The sequence below is a fragment of the Crotalus tigris genome, unplaced genomic scaffold (assembly GCF_016545835.1).
Source record: "Crotalus tigris isolate CLP2741 ecotype Arizona unplaced genomic scaffold, ASM1654583v1 scf7180000024369.3102671, whole genome shotgun sequence".
NCBI lineage: Eukaryota > Metazoa > Chordata > Lepidosauria > Squamata > Viperidae > Crotalus > Crotalus tigris.
Genome location: NW_024100539.1, coordinates 2,289,126 through 2,310,385, shown reverse-complemented (window position 1 = coordinate 2,310,385; position 21,260 = coordinate 2,289,126). Strand labels below are relative to the sequence as shown.

The 21,260-nt window shown below is 40.7% G+C and overlaps 1 pseudogene; it reads left to right on the top strand.

Annotated features, from left to right (window-relative positions):
* The first annotated feature begins 326 nt into the window (after positions 1–326).
* LOC120301125 lies at positions 327–956 on the top strand (annotated as a pseudogene).
* The last annotated feature ends 20,304 nt before the right edge of the window (positions 957–21,260 follow it).

The following is a 21,260-nucleotide window of genomic DNA, read 5'->3' as shown; positions in this document are numbered from 1 at the left end:
GAGCTATTCTCCCACAGGCTTCTCTCCCAGCTGAACACTAGTAGAAATCTGGAAGTAAGAAGACAAGATCGAAGCAATTCAGAACTAGCTATCATGGTGTTTGTTAAGTACTTTGTGCGAATAATGAAGACACATGGCGATGTTCAACAGCTCTTTATTCTTCTAACAACACCCGAACGAAAACAAAAGGCTCGCAGCCCCTTTATACGGCCAGAAACCCGTACAATGACAAGCAACAATAACAGAGTGCTTTTGCGCCTTGCGCATGCGCACACGGCCGGCGCCACTCAGTCTGGTCCCAGGCAGCTTTGGAATGCCCGGGACCAATGCAACAGTGTTCAAGAGAAAATGGGTGGCTGGTGTGTGAGCAAACTCTCAGGGACTCCTTAATCCAAGGATTTGGCTTTAAATACAGAAACACGAATTCTAAAATGAAACGGCAATCAAATACAGAAAAACATCCCGTGTTGAAGTGGGTTTCTACAAGTAATGCAAAGAGCACATTATGGAGACAGACCCTTAAAGTGATACAGCCATCTGTTAAAGGCTGGGCAGGGCAAAGGAGCAGGATAAGTGATCCCCTTTTCTCAAAAGTATCCCAACTTGAGGCTACTGATAAAGTAGAGCACACAAACCTAAGAAGAGCAATCCAGACTTCTGATCTCAAAGCAAAGGCAATCCTTCATTCCAGGAAGTGGCTGAAGAGAGGAAGAAAGCCTTGTATGGCGTGTGGCAAGGAAATGAAAAGCCGCATCAAGAAATCAAATTAAAAGATAGTGGAATGGCTCATCTAAAAAGAAGAAGCTGAAGAACTGGCAGAACTAGCTGGCTGGGTACATTATACAGCAAATACAATAGAGGAAATAATTGGACAAGGACCAGAAAGCCTTTTGAAAAAATTAGAGCTGGAGAGGAAATTGCATATGAAGAAAACAATTTTGCTCAGGAGGAGTTAGATGGGTGAATCAGAAGAGGAATATTCAAAATTCTCCAATAGGTCTACAGAAATTGTTGCAGATGTGTTTATTACTAAGAAAATAAAATCTGAATATATTGGGCCTCCAAAGGAAGGAGGCAGGGGAGGCAGAAAATCTCCTGAAAGCTGCACATTTATCTGAGATGTGGAGGGTGGGATTGTGCTACTAAGTGTAATAGAGTGAGTAACAGTCTTAACAGAAGTATTTGATGTATCTAGTCACTTGATAAATTGAAAACTCTATGTATTTCAGCTTGAAAATAGCAATGTACATTTAATAAATAAATAAACTTTGTTATAAGAATCGCCGAGTTGGCAGAGGTTCACCCACACAGACACCATTATAATTTCTAAACAAAGTTAACAGAGAATTTCTACACCAATATTGTGACATGTTTGCTATACATGTGATGTCTTCTGTGGAGAAGGGAAGCAGGGAAAGATATTGTCAGCAATGGAGGGGGAAAAATAAAAATCAGCTGCCGAACTGTAAAGCTGTGAGGCTTTCAGAAAGCTCAGATACTCAGATACTCTTCCCACATAATTGTCAATTCAAGCTAACCAAGCCTCTTTTTAGTATTTTCCGAGTTTCAGATCTGCCAACAACCAGTCATGGAAACAGTTTGGAAGAAAAGCAGGAGAATTCATGTTGGAATAATCTTTCTGAGGCTGATCCCAACAGCCTAAGGAAAGCCATTTTTTGTGCAGAAGATGGTATCCATGGATGGAGAATTATCAGCCCTCAACTCTAAAAGACCTATGTATAAACAATACTTTTTAGGTATATATGTGGCATGTAGGAAATTTAAAAAAAAAACCACAATACTTTTACAGATAGTCTGCTTTACCTTAGCAAGGCACAGTCAGAGCAAAAAAATGAAATAATAAAATACATTAAAATATACAGGGTTTAACATTTTAACAACAGCAACAATAAAATAGTAACATAAAGGCATTAGAAATCTACCTACACCATACTTCTGGAATTGGGATAGAAATTGGTTCGCCAATCTTCTCCAACAACATTTCTCTTGACACAACCAAGAAGAGGCTGAGAAACATGAAAAGGTGACACAAACACGAGTCATCATATATGAAACCTCTCAGAAATCTCTCCTGGTGTGGTTTACAAGGGGGAGGATATTTCACTACCTTGGCACCTCCAGATACATCTGGAATTCCCAAATCCTGGGTGGCTTTAGTGCAGTGGTTCTCAACCTGTGGGTCGGGACCCCATTTGGGGTCGAACGACCATTTCACAGGGGTCGCCAAACAACGCAGTCCGCCATTTTTCCCCCTTTTCCTTAGCTGTGCTACTCCCTTTTATTCTACTGGCTTTTGAAAGCCAATAGAATAGACTCTCTTGAATAGAGTCTAATTCTATTGGCTTTCAAAAGCCAATAGGAATTGTCCAGGCTGTTTCTGCCCTGCTGAGCCCGCCAAAAGTCCCATTCTGGAAACGGTGCTGCACCAGTTGAGTAGTCCTCGACTTACGACCGGTTGAATAGTCCTTGACTTACGACTGGTTGAGGGGTCGCGGCATTAAAAAGGTTGAGAACCACTGCTTTAGTGCAAAGTATGCTAATAAAGATAGCCAATGGTCTGATTATATTTCTCTCTGTTTTCACAGCGTGTCTCTTACTTGACTTGGCTTATTCAGCTCAGCTTTTATTCTTGGAATGGACCGTACAGATGGTTCTCGATACAATCACGATTGAGCCCAACATTTTTGTTGCTAAGTGAGACATTTGTTAAGTGGATTTTGCCCCATTCTACCACCTTTCTTGCTACACTTGTGAAGTGAATCACTGAAGTTGTTAAATTACTAACAAGGTTGTTAAGTGAATCTGGTTTCCCCATTGACTTTGCTTGTCAGTAGGTTGCAAAAGGGGATTGCATGACCCTGGGACACTGCAACAGTCATAAATGTGACTCAGTTGCTGAGCATCTAAATCAGTGGTTCTCAACCTGTGTGTCAGGACCCCATTTGGGGTCGAACGACCATTTCACGAGGGTCGCCAAACAATGCAGTCCGCCATTTTTTCCCCTTTTCCTTAGCTGTGCTACTCCCTTTTTTTCTATTGGCTTTTGAAAGCCAATAGAATAGACTCTCTTGAATAGAGTCTAATTCTATTGGCTTTCAAAAGCCAATAGGAATTGTCCAGGCTGTCTCTGCCCTGCTGAGCCCGGCAAAAGTCCCATTCTGCAAACGGTGCTGCACCAGTTGAGTATCCTCGACTTATGACCGGTTGAGTAGTCCTCGACTTACGACCAGTTGGGGGTCGCGGTATTAAAAAGGTTGAGAACCACTGATCTAAATTTTAATTGCACGACCATGGGGATGCTGCAACAGTCGTAAGTGTGAAAAATGGTCACTTTTTTCAGTGCCGCTGTAAAACTTTGGACAGTCGCTAAATGAACTGTTGTGAGTCCAGGACTACCTGTAGGGGCTCCGCATCCAAGGCCATCTTGACTTGAGTATGGCAGCCCCAAACCCCAATCCTTCCCAGGCATTCAGGTATAACATCAACATCAGCACTCCAATTTTTTGGCACTCCTGTGTTGCAGGATGATCACAAACTACATACTGTCGCAGGAAGTTGAACAATTGACCCACAAGACAGTACAGTTGGGGTTTTTTTTAAATCTCATTTTGTGCCCTTCAGTTTAACTGACAGGGAAGTTTAATACGTAAGTATTGAGCAGAAACTGTAAGAAACTACTACAGGAAGGCTGGGGAATGAAAGATTTCAATAAAGTCGCTCTAGACAAATTGGAAGATGTTGAATTTTAACCTCAGCCCTAAGAGAGAAGAACTAAATCACAACATTCAAGATGATCGAGCAGAGCAGAGTGCAAGTTCATTGGTGAGCACTTAACAATTCTTCAGGACTGAGTGTTCTAGTGTCAGATGTATAATTGCTTCCTTTCGCATGAGGACAGGTTGACCTTACATGTTTCCCAATGATGTTAGAAAGAAATGCTTCTTAGCAAAGATTACTTCTTCTGAAATAATGAATTTCCGGGAGCCTTTTAAACCAATAGCTGGCTTCAGCATTTCCTCCTCTAAACCTTAATGCATCGTATACGTTGCTCTGACATTGATCCTAACTGCTGTGTTCAAAAGAGAGTTTTCAACACTGCACAAAACACCTTGGTCCTGAAAGTCATTCCTCAGCCCTACAAGAGAATGTATGACAGGGTGTCCTTCAGTTGTTTAGCAACCATTTGAAGTTACATTGGACTCCCCATGAGGTACTTATGACCCATTGCAAAGCCCCCCAGTAACCACGTGACCACATGTCAGATGCTTAGCAACTAGACCACATATATGGCCGTTTGCAGTTTCCCACAGTCACATGACTGCATTTTACAACTTTTTTTTGCCCAAACCTAGCAACTCTTTCCAGTTTTTAGCAAAACCAACTCATAGCAAACAATTGGCTTGCTTAATGACTATGGTGTTCACTTAAAAACCACAGTATGCACTTATGATCTCCATATTTGCTCTACAGCCATGGCAGAAAAGCCTGTAAAATAATCTTGGTCACAAGGGTGACCAGCTTTACAACCATCATGACTTAACCATCATGATGGGCAGGCTCCATTACAGACATAAGTCGAGGACTACCTATAAAGACTACATATAAAGTCCTCCATGCATCCATCCTATAGAACTACGGTGAGAACAATTAACCAATGGAACGGCTTGCCTCCAAAAATTATGGGTGCTCCATCACTGGAAGTTTGATTTATTTGAAATGATATAGGGCTTCCTGCTTCCTGACCAGTGGGTTGGACTAGAAGGCCTCCGAGGTCCCTTCCAACTCTGTTATTCTGTATTCTGTATCTATGAGTACATACATACATATATACATATAGAAAATTGTATTAGGATGCAGTGAAAGAAAGTCCAGCAAGCCACGTTTGCTTGTTAGATTTTTATTTGGCTTTCTTCCAGAAGCTGGATTCAATATAAATATGACTCCCTCTCCATTTTTTTCCCTACAAATATAACCCTATGATAGTTATAGTGTGATGGGCCTAATGTCGCTCCTGGAGCTTTCATAATAGGGGTGGACTTGAACTTGGTTCTCCCCATCCCGATCTAACACCTTAGCCACTATACTGCAATGGCTCCCCTATCATTTCACAGCTGTGGGCTGAGATGCACCTCCTGTTTATCCCAGCCTAAGGATGGGCCAGTTTCCACTTTAGGAGGGCAGCAATGGATGAGATCCATTCGGGCTGCATCCCCAAAGTGGCAAGGTTTGGGTCTATAATAATAATAATAATAATACCACTTGAACACCATTGGCATTGACAAATTCGCTATTAGTCAATTGCAAAAGGCAGCCTTACTAGGAACTGCTTCCATCCTGTGACAATACCTGTAATACCATCAAACATCCACATCTGCCTATCCCAGGTCCTGGGTAAGGACTCGATAGGTAGACAAAATGCCAAATCCAGTCTGAACATCTGGCTGACTGTGCGATGATCCATAATAATAATAAAGTTGGAAGGGACCTTGGAGATCATCGAGTCCAACTCCTTGCTCAGGCAGGAAACCCTATACCATTTCAGACAAATGGCTGTCCAGTCTCTTCTTGAAAACTTCCATTGTTGGAGCATTTACCACTTCTGGAGGCAGGTTGTTCCACTGGTTAATTGTTCTAACTGTCAGGAAGTTTCTCCTTAGTTCTAGGTTGCTTCTCTCCTTGATTAGTTTCCACCCGTTGCTTCTTGTCCTGCTTTCAGATGCTTTGGAGAATAGCTTGACTCCCTCTTCTTTGTGGCAGCCCCTGAGATATTGGAACACTGCTATCATGTCCCCCCTCGTCCTTCTCTTCATTAAACTAGATATACCCAATTCCAGCAACCGTTCCTTATATGTTTTAGCCTCCAGTCCCCTAATCATCTTTGTTGCTCTTCTCTGTACTCTTTCTAAAGTCTGGCACAAGAATCTGTTCTGGCACAAGCAAGGCTGTCTCGTCCACCTGCTGTACTTCATTCTCTCATGCACACATAACTCTGTTCCAACTGGCTGGTGCATGCTGGGGCAGGCAGGTGTCCTTCTATCCCAGCGGTTCTCAACTTATGGGTCACGACCCCATTTGGGGTCGATCGACCATTTCTCGGGGGTCGCCAAACAAGGCGATCCGCCATTTTTGCCCCTCGGGGGGCGGCGCCGCGCATGCGCCCTGCGCATGAGGGCGGCGCCGCGCATGTGCGCCGCGCATGAGGGCAGCGCCGCGCATGCGTGGCACGTTTGTGTGACGGGGGTCGCTGTCACACAAACGTTGAGAAGCACTGTTCTATCCCTTCTACACACACACACACACACACACACACACACACACACACACCATTCTTTATTTGCAGTGGTTAATTTCATTGTGAGTACCCTGTCATGAAAGGCTGCCTTCCTACTGGATACACCCAGGTAGTCCTCGACTTACAACAGTTCATTTAATGACCATTCAAAGTTACAAGGGCATTGAAAAAAGTGACCTGGGTTATAACCAATTTTCACCCTTATGACCATTGCAGCCATTCTTTAGCCATGTGATCAAAACTCAGATGCTTGGCAAATGACTCATATTTATGATGTCCCAGGATCATGCGAGCGTCTTTTGCAAACTTCTGACAGGCAAAGTCAGTGGGGAAGCCAGATTCACTTAACCAGGATGCTAACTTAGCAGCTGCAGTGTTTCACTTAACAACTCTGGCAAGAAAAGACGTAAAACGGCGGACAACTCACTTAACAAATGTTTCTCTTAGCAACAGAAATTTTAGGCTCAATTATGGACATAAGTCAAGGGCTACCTGTATTTCCAAGATCTGCTGTCCACGTGATGGCAAATCATGGTATCATATACTGTCCATGTAGATCGGATGCATATAGCCCAGGGGTAGGCAACCTTGGCTCTTTTATGACTCGTGGACTTCTACTCCCAAAATTCCTGAGCCAGCTGGCTCAGGAATTCTTGGAATTGAAGTCCACGAGTCATAAAAGAGCCAAGGTTGCCTACCCCTGATTTATAGCCAGATAACTACTTTAACTCATTCCAGTGCATTGGCACAGATAGCTGGGATCCTCACTATCAGAGTATTGATAAAACAGAGTATGTAGATTCCAAGTACACTGCACATCCTTGAGTTATGTAGAGGGTCAGCCTAGAACTCAGAGTTGATGCTATTTTCAACTTTGGTTCCAAATTTTTATCAAAATATAAAATACAAAGAAAAACGAAAGTAGTTGAAAAGTAGGGGAGGAAAAAGGGAAGAGGAAAAAAGTGTAAGGGGCAAGGAGAAAAAGTAAGAAAAGCATTGACTTCCAACTTTTTTTAGCGCACTAGAATAAGATAGTAACATACAGCCTCAACTTTTTACTTTTACATAATAGCATATACAGTACTAGCCATTTCTATAACAAGAAACCTAAACAATCAGCAAAACCCAAAGTCAACGTTTCTTTTTTTTTTTCTACCTCAAGCACAAAGTGCAGAAGTGGTTTCCAAATGGAAACAAGAGTTGGCTGTATTCTTTGATCGGGGCAGTTCTATCAGTTTTTCCAGCTAATCATCCACTGTGGGAATTAAAGCTATTTTCAACTTCGAGCGAATGGAAATTGTTTCTTTTTCAGGCACTTCAAGCAAAACACATTTTAGACATAAGTGTGAAGTGTTACGGGCAACCGTGTTTCTTTCTTAACATAAGCTTCAGGACTTTCACCTTTACCCATGTCCACCAAGGATGGGAAGATAGGGACTTTGAATATTTTTTATTCCCAAACTGCATACAATTTGAAATCTTTGGAAAAGTGCTGATAACAGTGGAAAATAGATAGATCACCAAATTCAAAGGCAATCTTTGTTGCTTCTGACAGATTGGTTGTTTTATATCATTTTGAAACTGCAAGAGTAAGCGAGATTACATTTATATAACTTTGAAACTACCAGTTGAAGGAGAATGAAATTAAGTTAGTTCCATTTTGCACTAAAAGGTGCAGGCACTTTTGCTCTGATGCGATGGCACAGAATACATTATCTGTGTGATGGGGATGCGAAGATTATAGATGAATTTCTCCCTGGATTGCTTATCAAAACATTTCTATCAAAACATTTTCCCTCATCTGCATTTAATATTATTTGAAACTAATGGGTTTTATACCCTGGAGGAGCAACATGGTGAAACCAATAGCGATAAAGGCCCAGTGTAAACACAGCAATATTTCTGTATGATAAAAATTCTTATGTTAAGGGAGGCTGACCAAATGAGAAACACGGCAAACTGAGTAAATATAAACAGAGCTATTATTTTCCTTTTTTCACAGAACTGTATGAATCACAAGTGTCATGTTCATCATAAGCATGATTTCTTTAGGGGGAAAAACAGCTTGTACTGTGTACAGGTTCACAGTACAAATAGTTTTAAAATGTTTATCGACAATTTACTAGAATAGCCAGTAGCTAACAAGGTTCTGAGTCCTAACTCCAGAAATGTTCCTCTTTCTTTGCTAATCAAACTCTGAGGGCCTCTCAAACTGCTACTTAGTTCTTTCTGTATTGCCATAAAACAAACATCTTGGGAAAGATTTATCCATACGTTCATTATCCTTAAAGGTATCTTGCCATGTCTTGATTGGTCTACCATTGCACAATCTACACAATTGTCTGCTTTCACTCTGCAAATGTCTCTGCCTGCTACCTGTGCAAGGTAAAAGTGGGTGGCAGGATCAGTAGCCATTGGCAAAGATAATCCTTTCAATTGAGAGGAAGAAAGAAAAGATAGGATAGAACAGACGCTAGGATAGATGTCCAATTCCCCTCTACATACAGAAAATAAAAACTGGTTGTTTTCCCAACACATACAAAAGCACCATATGTTTGTACACAACCCATTTGTTCCTTCACTATAAACAAGGCATATACAGGTAATCCTTGACTTGCCACCACAATTTAGCCCAAAATTTCTGTTGCTAAGTGAGACAGTTGTTATGTGAGTTTTGCCCCATTTTTACGACTTTGCTTGCCACAGTTGTGAAGTGAATCACTGCAGTTGTTAAGTTAGTCACACGGTTGTTAAGTGAATCTGGCTTCCCCATTGACTTTGTTTGTCAGAAGGTCACAAAAGATGATCATGTGACCTGAGGAACTGCAACCGTCATAAATATGAGTCAGCTGCCAATCATCTGACTTTTGATCATGTGACCGTGGGGATGCTGCAATGGTTGTAAGTGTGAAAAATGGTCATAAGTCACTTTTTCAGTGCCGCTGAAACTTTGAACAGTCACTAAACGAATCGTTGTAAGTCAAGGACTGCCTGTACAATCAGAGCATCCTGGCTGAGGAAGAGGATAAAGGAAAGTTCAAAACTTGCCTATTTTCAGCTCGTCTTTGAATGCAAAGGAAAAGAGTCTTGATTGATTGATTGATTAATTGATTGATTGATTGAGTTACCCATTTCACAATAGACACTCTGCGCTCTCACAAAAGTGAAAAACATCATATTAATATAAACATATGATATCCCAGTTAAACAAAACAAAACAAACCACATCACCAACAAAAGTCACGTAAATACCTGGTCCAAAAGCTGGAGAAACAGCCAGATCTTCAGAACCTTACAAAAGAATAGCAGGATAAAGGCCATCTGGAGACAGCTGTTCCACAGGGCAAACACAAAGAAGCCACAACTCCATGAAAATTTAACATTTTGCCATTATTCCCCATAGCTAGTTTACTCTATGCAAGGTAGAAAAAAAAAATCCCAGGACTTGCTATGCTGTAGAAGCTATGAGAAAACATGGATTTGCTGTTTTCACCAAGGTCACCAAGAGATAAGACCTTGAAGATGCCTCAGTTTTTTTTAAGGACTTTGCAAATGGATTGTTTCACCAGGGAAAAAGTTCTGAAAGTAAAAGGGAGAAAACATTTGAAAAAGAAGATAGTATCATTGATTAAATGCAAGTTGGAGTTAATGAAGCCTTCTACGGTGCAGACAGACTCCAGCTCTACAATATATCAAAGATAATCCGGTTTTGAATCCTCACTCATAGCATCTTCCGGATCCAATGGATTTCTAGCAATCAATAGAAGGGGGAAATGCTTTGGTGCAAAAACCCCTCATTTGAAGCCTTGGTGACAAATCCGAATGACCAGCTGTTGTTGTTTCTTTGCAGTGTGTCTCTTAAATTACTTCTGCCTGCGAGCAATGAAATGGGCAGGCAGAGCACCTATGGCAGGAATCAAGAAAATATGACTGAACATTGCTTACAGCACATTGGACAGTCTTCACTGTGGAAGTGAAAGAAAAGCATATACATGGATGGTAGGGCATCACATATATATTCCACAACTCTCAGGTAGAGTCTGATGCCCTACCATCCAGAATTGTTCCTCCGCAGATACAGTGGAGGCACACAATATATATTGTCTACACAAAGTGTTCTGCTTTATGGAATTTTTGACAAAGGTGTTTGTCTCTACAAAGAGATCCATGTCATCTTTAGCTCCATAGGATGAGGTCAATGAATTAACCTGTACTGTTGAACCTGTTTCTGTTTGCCATGAGGATGTGGAGAGAGTATCTGGAGTGTTCGACCCATTTTATGTCCTTCATACCTTGTTTTAAAGCTTTTGGTTGGTCCTGGGGGGAAGAAATATGCTGATGGAAATGTTAATATTAAGGAAAGCATTAATTCATCCCTCAGCCTGGGAATTGACAACCTGCCTTAAAGGCAAGAGTGCTCATTTCCTCTTTAAAATAAAAACTTTACTCAGTCCATCTTCTTTAACAACTGTTAAGGACCACTCTCTAACTTATATTTTCTTGCCAAGACAATATTTATGTATGATGGTATGTATGTATGATGGTGAAAGTATAGTGGCAAACTGGCTCTAAGCATTCCTGGAAGAGATTTTTTTAATCTTTTTTGTTTGCATCTTTATTTTAGGCCAGGCCCTAGTACAGAGTTGGTATGGTTGCCTCAAGAGAGCACAACAGAGTAAAATATTACTGCCTGTGGTCCTTTAATGGACTATAGTATCTTCCTGGATTGCCTTAAACCGGTGGGGGATCAGAGGCATGGCTATTACTCAAAGTGCAAGTTTCCAAAGATGGCATTGGAGGAGTATTTTTTTACCTTAATAGTTTTTATATTAGAGCATTCTATTCTTCTACACTCTTCAACATCCATATCAAAGTATCAAGATCAGTTGTCAGGTATTGTAGCATTTGGTGTTATCTGATAAATTACATCCCTGACAGCTCCTGATTTAGACTAAATAGTGGTCTGAGTGAAGTAGAAAAATTAAAACAGAATCCAGACATATCAGAGGGCATAGCAGTTGGGGAAGACTTCAATCAAATAGAAGTGGTCCTTTCTGCTCTTTTTTTTATTATAAAGTTTTTATTTTCTATTTTAGAATACATTACAATCTTAAAAATACTTCAGATATAAAATAAAACAAATTGATACACACCACTTTCGGTATTGCCCACCCATTTCCCCCCCAAACCGCATCCACCCCCAACCAACTTGCCTCTTTCCCTCTTCTTCCTCTTCCTCACTCTCCACCTCTCCTCAACCTTCCTACTTACTTCTCACCTTCTTCTACCTTCTCACTCCGGATGCGGTCCAGGGGAAATGCCCGAGCAATTCCTCTCTCCAAATTGAAACATTAATATTATATACAGTAAAACTATTATCTGAACTACTTAAACTTCAACCCATCCACCCCCCTCCCCCCACCCCCCACCCCCAACTTCCCAGAGCAAAGTACAGGATTATACAAACAAATTAAACATAATCTATTTAAGTTTACTAATTATACAATGAACAAAATCATATTAACCCTTAACTCTCTTCAAACTTTAACATCATAAATTTATAAACAAGTTCATTACTCATAAAATAAATAAAACTTTGTAGTTTCATACTTCTTCTGAACATATTCTACCCATCTTCTCCATACATTAAAATATCTCTCTTGTGAATGGTCCTTTAAATAAGCAGAAATTTTAGCCATTTCTGCTAAATTAGAAACCTTAAATACCCATTCTTCTAAAGTAGGCAAAGAGTCCTTCTTCCAATATTGACCGGTCCTTTCTGCTCTTGAGGGAGTTTTTTCCTGGAGAATGATTCAAAGTTTTGGGGTGCTTTTCACACACACACACACACACACACACACACACACACACCCTTTGCAGGTTTATGTGCTCAACTCAACACAGTAGTAAGGAGTGCTTACATCAGTTAACTCCTTTCTTGGATAGTTAAGGTCTGGCTACCATTATCCACATGTCAATTACTCCCAACTTAACATGACCTATGCTACATGGGGATGTCTTTGAAGAAATTTGCCGCATGTTCTAATAAAATTCAACCAGGTTTCTGTCAGGTGCTCAAGGGAGGCTCATTTTGGGTGATAGATCCAGCATTTTGGAAACTAAAGTTAAATTGGCCTCTTCTTGCTCTGAATTTTCAAATTTATCTTTACATCTTATATCTTGACTTTTTAAGAAGTTGCCATTTTAATGAGTAAAAAACCCGCGGGTTCCAGAAAGCAGCGAAGAGGTAACCTCCAACCAATTCCGGCTGAAAATCATTTTGAATTACAAGAATGAGATGCAGAAACAGTCAGGGAGCTGAATCTATTACATCCAAACAGAGTTCCCAGGCAGAGGTTTTACCACACCTTCCCCTTGTGAATTAATTAGAGCGGCATCCCTAGGAATGGGATTCCTTTCAACAGTCTGCTGCAAGCTCCACCCCTTTTTGCACCACACACTCAGAAAAAGGGTGGAGCTTGCCTCATATTGTCATGATGCTGCTTTGGTCATTCTGATGAAAGCAGCGAGCTTCTTTCCCTTTCAAGTGCCATTGCTGTGGCCAGAAGATTCAAATTTGCTGAATTTGAAGCCACCAAGCATTGCAAAGCTAGTGGTTAAATTTGCCAAAGATGGTGATGGTAGTGGTATTATCTTCCTTCATCCTAATCCAGGGGTAGGCAACCTTGACTCTTTTATGACTCGTGGACTTCAACTCCCAGAATTCCTGAGCCAGCATGGCTCAGCTTGGAAATCTCTCCCTTTCCCCTCAGCATGGCTGGCTCAGGGATTCTGGGTGTTGAAGTCCACGAGTCATAAAAGAGCCAAGGTTGCCTACCCCTGGATTAGTCCCACATCCTTTGGATCATGGTGTTTTAGCTTGCAAATATTACAATTTAGATTACAAACTTGACCACAGGAATGTTTTATTATTTCTCTTTATAAGCTATTCTAAAGCATAACTCTCATTTTGGAAAATTGTAGAGTGGGGTAAGAGATCTTACTTGCTTATTATTTAGCAGATCAAATATTTATTTTAGTCCCAATTCAACATTTTTTATGATTAATACCATGTGAGTGATTCAATAATACCGCTTTGGCATTTATCTTATTTATGAATTTAGAAGTGCTATATTTCTCTCTCCCACATATATACAATTTTATTTTTCTTTCTGATCCTGAATAGACAATTGAAATTACGCTTGATCATTTTAATTCTTTTCCCTTTGTACACCTAGAATACTTTCTGTCATTATGCCACAGTTTTGACTAGCATCTGCAAAGATTTAACCTCATGTACAGAATGATAAAATGTAAGCTTTATTTCCTTTTCTTCCTTTTTTTTTTGAGAGTTAACAACCAGAAATATATAGAATATTTTATCCCCCCCCCCCCGTTTCAAATAAAGGCAGTATTTGCATCCTGAATACAGATAGTCCTCAATTTACAATACCAGTTGGGATTGGGATTGCAGCAATGCAGTTATGAAGCGTTACATCATGTAACCCCATCGCATAGCAAATGGCAATCCAGGCAGTCCACGTTGTCATAATTCAATAGCAATACCAGCAGCATTTAGACTTATATACACCCCATAGCACTTTACAGCATTCTCTGGGTGGTTTACAATATAGAGCATTATTTGCATATTGACCCCAACAATCTGGGTCCTCATTTTACCAACCTCAGAAGGAATGGAAGGCCAAGTCAACCTTGAGCCCATCAGGATCGAACTCTAGGCTGTGGGCAAAATTTGCCTGCAATACTGCTCTTTAACCACTGCGTCGCCAGGGCTCTTAAAGTCTAAATGCTAGAAGTCTAAATGTTATTGCCATGCAGTGATTCTTTGAGCTGTGTGGGTCATTAAGCAGGAAGTGGTAGGAGTCCAAGCTAAGGAGTGCAGGGGTGCTGCAGCGGATGGGAAAGGCCCTCAGAGGCACAGGCTGCACACAAATTAGGGGAGTGGGTTGCTGAAGTATGGCAATGAGAAATGAAGCCCAGGGAGGCCAGGGAAGGAGAGTGCAGGATGTGTGTTGTGTGGAGAACTGTGCAAGTAGCCACAGGCCATCAGCGTCAGAAAGAAGATGGTAAAAATCAACTAGGCACAGCAGGGCGTGGAGGGCATATAGTGATAGAGTGAGACAGGGCTTTACAATGTAGCTCTAGGGTGTCTAGCCATGGGGTAGGACTTGAGATGGCATTCCACAGTGCCCACAGTGCTGGGCCTGAAAGAGACCAGATGGTACCATTAACTGGTTGAGACTGCTAAAGACCACAGGGTTCTACTTCAGCACTTCCACTGCTGGGAAGTGCAACTGTGTAGGGCATGGCTGGCTCAGGAATTCTGGGAGTTGAAGTCCACGAGTCATAAAAGAGCCAAGGTTGCCTATCCCTAGTGTAGAGTGATAAAAGGATAGAGACAGTCAGGAGCAGTTGTAGCATCTTGTGGGAAGCACCTGAATTTTGATCATATAACTGCGGGGTTGCTGCAACAGTCATAGCTGGGGACCAGGTAGAAATAAGATTTGTTCCACACTGGTATACTTTTGGATGGTTGCTCAGCGAATAGTTGCAAGTTGAAGAGTGACCGTAGACTATGCATTGTAGCAACAATTAGGGTACAATTTCAACTGGAACTCTGCATATAGCATGGAGTATCCAAAACTGAATTTTTTTCATATTTTGTCTCCTGTGTCATTGGATAGTTAATCTTCCACTGGTTCAATCCATTTACCATCTGGGAAGATTATAGATTATTTTACCAACAACAAAAATGCAATAGTCATAGTAGCAGCAGAACCACCAGCAGCAGCAATCTCTGGAAGTTTCATGCCTCATGGCAGGGATGGGTAATATCATAGAAATAATGAGTTTAACGAAGAGAAGGATGAGGGGGGACATGATAGCAGTGTTTCAATATCTCAGAGCTGCCACAAAAAAGAGGGAGTCCAGCTATTCTCCAAAGCCCCTGAAGGCAGGACAAGAAGCAACGGATGGAAACTAATCAAGGAGAGAAGCAACCTAGAACTAAGGAGAAACTTCCTGACAGTTAGAACAATTAACCAGTGGAACAACCTGCCTCCAGAAGCAGTGAATGCTCCAACACTGGAAGTTTTTAAGAAGAGACTGGACAGCCATTTTTCCAAAATGGTATAGGGTTTCCTGCCTGAGCAGGGGGTTGGACTAGATGACCTCCAAGGTCCCTTCCAACTTTACTATTATTATTATTATCGATCATCGCACAGTCAGCCAGATGTTCAGACTGGATTTGGCATTTTGTCTACCTATCGAGTCCTTACCCAGGACCTGGGATAGGCAGATGTGGATGTTTGATGGTATTACAGATATCGTCGCAGGATGGAAGCAGTTCCTAATAAGGCCGCCTTTTGCAATTGACTAATAGCGAATTTGTCAATGCCAATGGTGTTCAAATGGTGCTCCAGTTCTTTTGGGATTGCACCCAAGGAGCCTATGACTATTGGTACTACCCTTGCTTGCTTGTGCCACAGTCTTTCTATTTCTGTTTGTAGGTATTGTATTTGTATTTTGTTATCTTCTCCAGTTCTTTCTCTTCTATTCTGCTATCTCCAGGCACTGCCACGTCCACTATCCAGACTTTTTTGTCTTTCTTATCGACAATTGTTTAGTCTGGGGTGTTATGTTGCAAGGGCTTGTCTGTTTGAATTCTGAAGTCCCAGAGCAGTTTAATTTTATCATTTCCTCCATTGAGTTTGGACTTTAAGATCTTCTTCACTCTCTTGATGTATTCATCTCTAATCTTTTTCTTGACTTCAGTGTGCTTGATGTTGTCAGCTTGAAGGATACCCAAGTATTTGTAGTACTCTTCCTCATCCAGACTCTTAATGTTATTTTTGTGGGGCATCTTGATTCCTTCAGTTTTCATTATTTTTCCTTCTTTGATAGTAAGTGTGGCACATTTGTCCAAGCCAAACTCCATTACAATATCTTGGCTATATATACGGACAGTGTTGAGCAGCGATTCTATTTCAGATGATGTTTTTCCATATAGCTTCAGATCATCCATATAAAGGAGGTGGGATAGTCTGGCAGATGTTTTTGATGTTTGATAGCCATGTCCTGAGTTATTCAGTATTGTTGACAGAGGAAACAGTGCAATAACAAATAGTAATGGTGATAATGAATCTCCTTGAAATATTCCTCTCTTGATATTAACCTCTCCCAGCCTCTCACCATTGATCTGCAACTGTGTCTTCCATTGTGCCATCGATCTTTGCACAAATTTTCTGATGTTTCTACTGACTCCTGTTATTTCTAGGCACTTTATTATCCAATCATGTGGCAGAGAGTCAAATGCCTTTTTGTAGTCAATCCATGCCACATTCAGGTTGGTCTTCCTTCTCTTGCAGTTTTCCAAGATCATTTTGTCTATTAGGAGTTGATCTTTTGTTCCTCTGCTATTGGGGCGGTTTCCTTTCTGCTCAGGTGGAAAGAGATTGTTTTCAACTAGATGCTGTTGTACTGCATCAGCTACCACACCAGTTAGTAATTTGAAAGTTGTTGGTAAGCAGGTAATTGGCCTGTAGTTACCTGGTGTTGCCCCTTTTGCTGGATTTTTCATTATTAGGTAGGTTTTCCCAGTTGTTAGCCACTTTTCAATTTCTCCTCCTTGTAGTATATTGTTGAACTGTTGGCAATGAGTGGGTGTATAACAGTTAGATGTTTCAACCAAAACCCATGCAGTTCATCTTCACCTGGTGCTGACCAATTTTTGATTTTCTTTGCTCTTTTTTCTACCATTTTTGTTGTTATTACTAGTTCTTTCATTTCAACTTCTGTTTTATTTGCATCCACCTCTTTTAACCAAGCCGCATCCTTGTTGTATTTCTTTGGGTTATCCCATATCTGCTTCCAGAACTGCACTGTTTCTTCCTTGTCAGGTACTGACTGATTCCTTGCAGTTTCTCCATTGATGGATTGGTAGAAACGTTTCTGATTGGATTGAAATTGGAGGTTCTGCCTATAGTTTGCAATTCGAGCTTCATATCTACTGATTTTCCTGGCTATAGCTGTTATTTGTTGCTTTATTATTTCCAGTGCTTCCTTGATCTTCCTTGTTTCTAAGTGGTATTTCTTGATTAGGTATTCTTTGGTCTTCTTGTTCTTCAGCTTCTTTTCTTTCATCTGTTCTAGCTTGCTTGCATGTGATCTTAACTTGCTGATCTTATTTTCTAGTCTAACCTTCCATTTTTCTGGTGCACTGTTTGTTTGTTTTTCTTTTTTGTTGATTTTGCATCCCAGGTATTCTGTTATAACTGCAGCTGTGCTGTACATTAGTTGGTTTGTTTCTTGCAGTGAATTGGTGCTTATACTTGATATTGCAGTATTTGCATCTTTTAATGCTTGTGCTAGCTGTTTCTTTGGAACAAGCTTCAATGCAGGTAGCCTTATTCTGTTGTTTTTGTGCTGTTCTAGATGCTCAGTTATTCTTTGTTTCAATTCTTTTATTTCTTTAGTTAGAGGGTTTTGTTCTTCCTGAGGAAGAGGTGCCTGGTTTCCAAATGAGAACAGTTGTATATCTCTGCTGGATTCCTTCACTGCCAACTCCCCCTGGTTTGCCTCTACATTCTGAATTACTTCTGGTAAGGCTTTGATTTCTTTGCCCTGGGTAAACCTTTGCAGTTCATCCAATTCTGTTTCTGTGAATACTTTATTTCGTGTTATAAATCGGCGTTGATCTGCTAGTCTCTGTTCTGTTATTTCTGATTCTGGATGTTGTTCTTTCCAGAACTGGTGCATTCGTTTTAGATATCCTCTTCTTGTTGGACTTGATCTGTAGTAACAGATCATTATTTCTTTGTTTTCCATCACTGTGTATCTGCGACGGGTAAACACCTTTTCTTCCAGTAGTTCTGCAGCTGCTGGCCCTGGTTGCTCAGCCAACAGTCCTGAGTCCTGTAACCTCTGGCATAGCTCTCATCTTCCTCAGAGTACACAAGCCCCACAACCACGTCAAGGTAGTGCCTCACTGGGGGATGATGATGATGATGATGATGATGATGATGATGATGATATGGATCATCACACAGTCAGCCAGATGTTCAGACTGGATTTGGCATTTTGTCTACCTATTGAGTCCTTACCAAGGACTTGGGATAGGCAGATGTGGATGTTTGATGGTATTACAGATATCGTCGCAGGATGGAAGCAGTTCCTAGTAAGGCCGCCTTTTGCAATTGACTAATAGCGAATTTGTCAATGCCAATGGTGTTCAAGTGGTGCTCCAGTTGTTTTGGGATTGCACCCAAGGAGCCTATGACTATTGGTACTACCCTTGCTTGCTTTTGCCACAGTCTTTCTATTTCTATTTGTAGGTCTTTGTATTTTGTTATCTTCTCCAGTTCTTTCTCGTCTATTCTGCTATCTCCAGGCACTGCCACGTCCACTATCCAGACTTTTTTGTCTTTCTTATCGACAATTGTTAAGTCTGGGGTGTTATGTTGCAGGTGCTTGTCTGTTTGAATTCTGAAGTCCCAGAGCAGTTTAATTTTATCATTTTCTATGACTTTCTCTATTTTATGATTCCACCAGTTTTTGCTTACAGGCAAATGACATTTTTTGCACATCTTCCAATGCACCATTGTTGCTACTTTGTCATGCCGCTGCTTGTAGTCAATGTGTGCAATCTTCTTGCAACAGCTTACCAGGTGGTCCACTGTTTCTTCAGTTTCTTTGCATAGGCGGCACTTACTGTCTGTTGCTGTCTTCTCAATTTTGACTTTATATGCATTTGTCCTTAAGGCTTGGTCTTGTGCAGCCAGAATTAGTCCCTCGGTCTCTTTCTTCAATTTTCCTGCTCTTAGCCATTGCCAGGTCTTGTTATTATCTGCTTTCCCAGCTATTTTTTTAATGTATTGGCCATGTAGTGCTTTGTCTTCCCATGCCTCTATTCTGTTCTTCATTTGGTCTTTCTTGTATGCCAGTTTGGTCTCTCCAGTAGTCAGTAAGCCTTCCTGATATACTAATTTCAGTGCATCTTCATCATTGTTCTTCAGATATTCTTCCAAAGCCATTTTTCCTTCTTCAACCATCTGATGTACTTGTAGCATTCCACGCCCACCTATTTGCCTTGATAGATAACGTCTGTCAATGTCACTGCGTGGATGAAGGGCATGATTCATTGTCATTATTTTTCTGTTCTGCCTATCCATTGCTTTTAGTTCTGCTTGAGTCCAGTCCACTATTCCAGCTGTGTACCTAATGACTGGAATTGCCCAGGTGTTGATTGCCTTTATGGTATTTCCTCCATTGAGTTTGGACTTTAAGATCTTCTTCACTCTCTTGATGTATTCACCTCTAATCTTTTTCTTGACTTCAGTGTGCTTGATGTTGTCAGCTTGAAGGATACCCAAGTATTTGTAGTAATCTTCCTCCTCCTCCTCCTCCTCATTATTATTATTATTATTATTGAAGCCAAAATCATTTAAATTACCTTACCAAAAGATTTTTTTTTTTTTTTTTTTTGCTATTGGTCAGTATGGTGATGTCAGAATCTTTTCCTAAAAAATGAACAGATATACAAGTCGTCCTGGGCTTACAACTGTTCATTTAGTGACCGTTCAAAGTTATAACAGCACTGAAAAAAGTGATTTATGAACCATTTTTTCACACTTGCAACCGTTGCAGCATCCCCATGGTCACGTGATCAAAATTCAGACGCTTGGAAACTGACTCATATTTATGACAGTGTCCCAGGGCTATGTGATCACCTTTTGAAATTGTCTGATCAGCAAAGTCAATGGGGAAAGCCACATTCATTTAACAACTGCAGTGACTCACTTAACAACCGTGGTAAGAGAAGTCATAATGTGGGGCAAAATTCACTTAACAACTGTCTCGCTTAGCAACAGAAATGTTGGGCTCAATTACAGTCGAGGGCTACCTGTACGAGAAAGATGAGGTTAAGTATTTCAGGAAGAGTTGCGTATCGTCTTATGGATTCAACCTCAGAAATTTCACTGCTTGCATTTCTGCACTGCACAAAAATAATCCTAAGGAAAATGTATGTGATATTTTGAGAGTACAATGCTTTTATGTTGTCTCAAATAATGGACGTTCTGTTAAATATGACACCCCCCCCCTTTCAAAGAGTACCATAATATTTAACAATGAAGTTTTACTGCTGGAAGAACAATAAGGGCTTAACTTGCTGAAAACATGCCACACATTTCATGGTGGTGGGAATTCCTAGCTTTAGACTTCAAAGGCTATGAATGGACACAGCTTTACGGATGCTTTTATGTCTGGTTGCTTGAAGGGGCCTCCTTAGCAACCTCAGAGACTTCTGTTTTTATTGCTAAGACACGCCCTCACAGGCCTTCAAAGAGGGAATGATTACACAGCCTAGTGTATCAATTAGAACTAATCCAAATGTTGTGCTAATTGGGATATACAGGTAGTCCTTGTTTAGCAACTGCCTTGTACAGTAACTGCTCATGGTTATGATGGTGATGAGATGGTCACTTTGTAAAATCCTCACGCTGATGACCATCTCAGGTCTGTAATACAAAGGAAAACTGAAGTAAAATCATAAGCACAGTTGTGGTTTCACTTGGCAACCACTTCACTTAACAACTAAGTTGCTGGTCCCAGCCACAGTCCCATTCAGGGCTGTCTGCATAAACCAGATTTCTTTCTTTCTTTCTTTCTTTCTTTCTTTCTTTCTTTCTTTCTTTCTTTCTTTCTTTCAAGAGGGAGGGAGAGAAAGAGAGAGAGAGATTGATTTCTACATAAATCTTATTTGGGTTTTCTTTCAGTTAAAAAGCACACATAACATTCTGATTAAATTATGCCTCTATTCTAAGACAAATGTTATTTCTAACAACTGAAAATTCTGGAACCAGGAAAACTAGCTTGACATGAACCAATTAGCTAGTATTCAAACCCATTTGACGAAAGTTGTCATGAT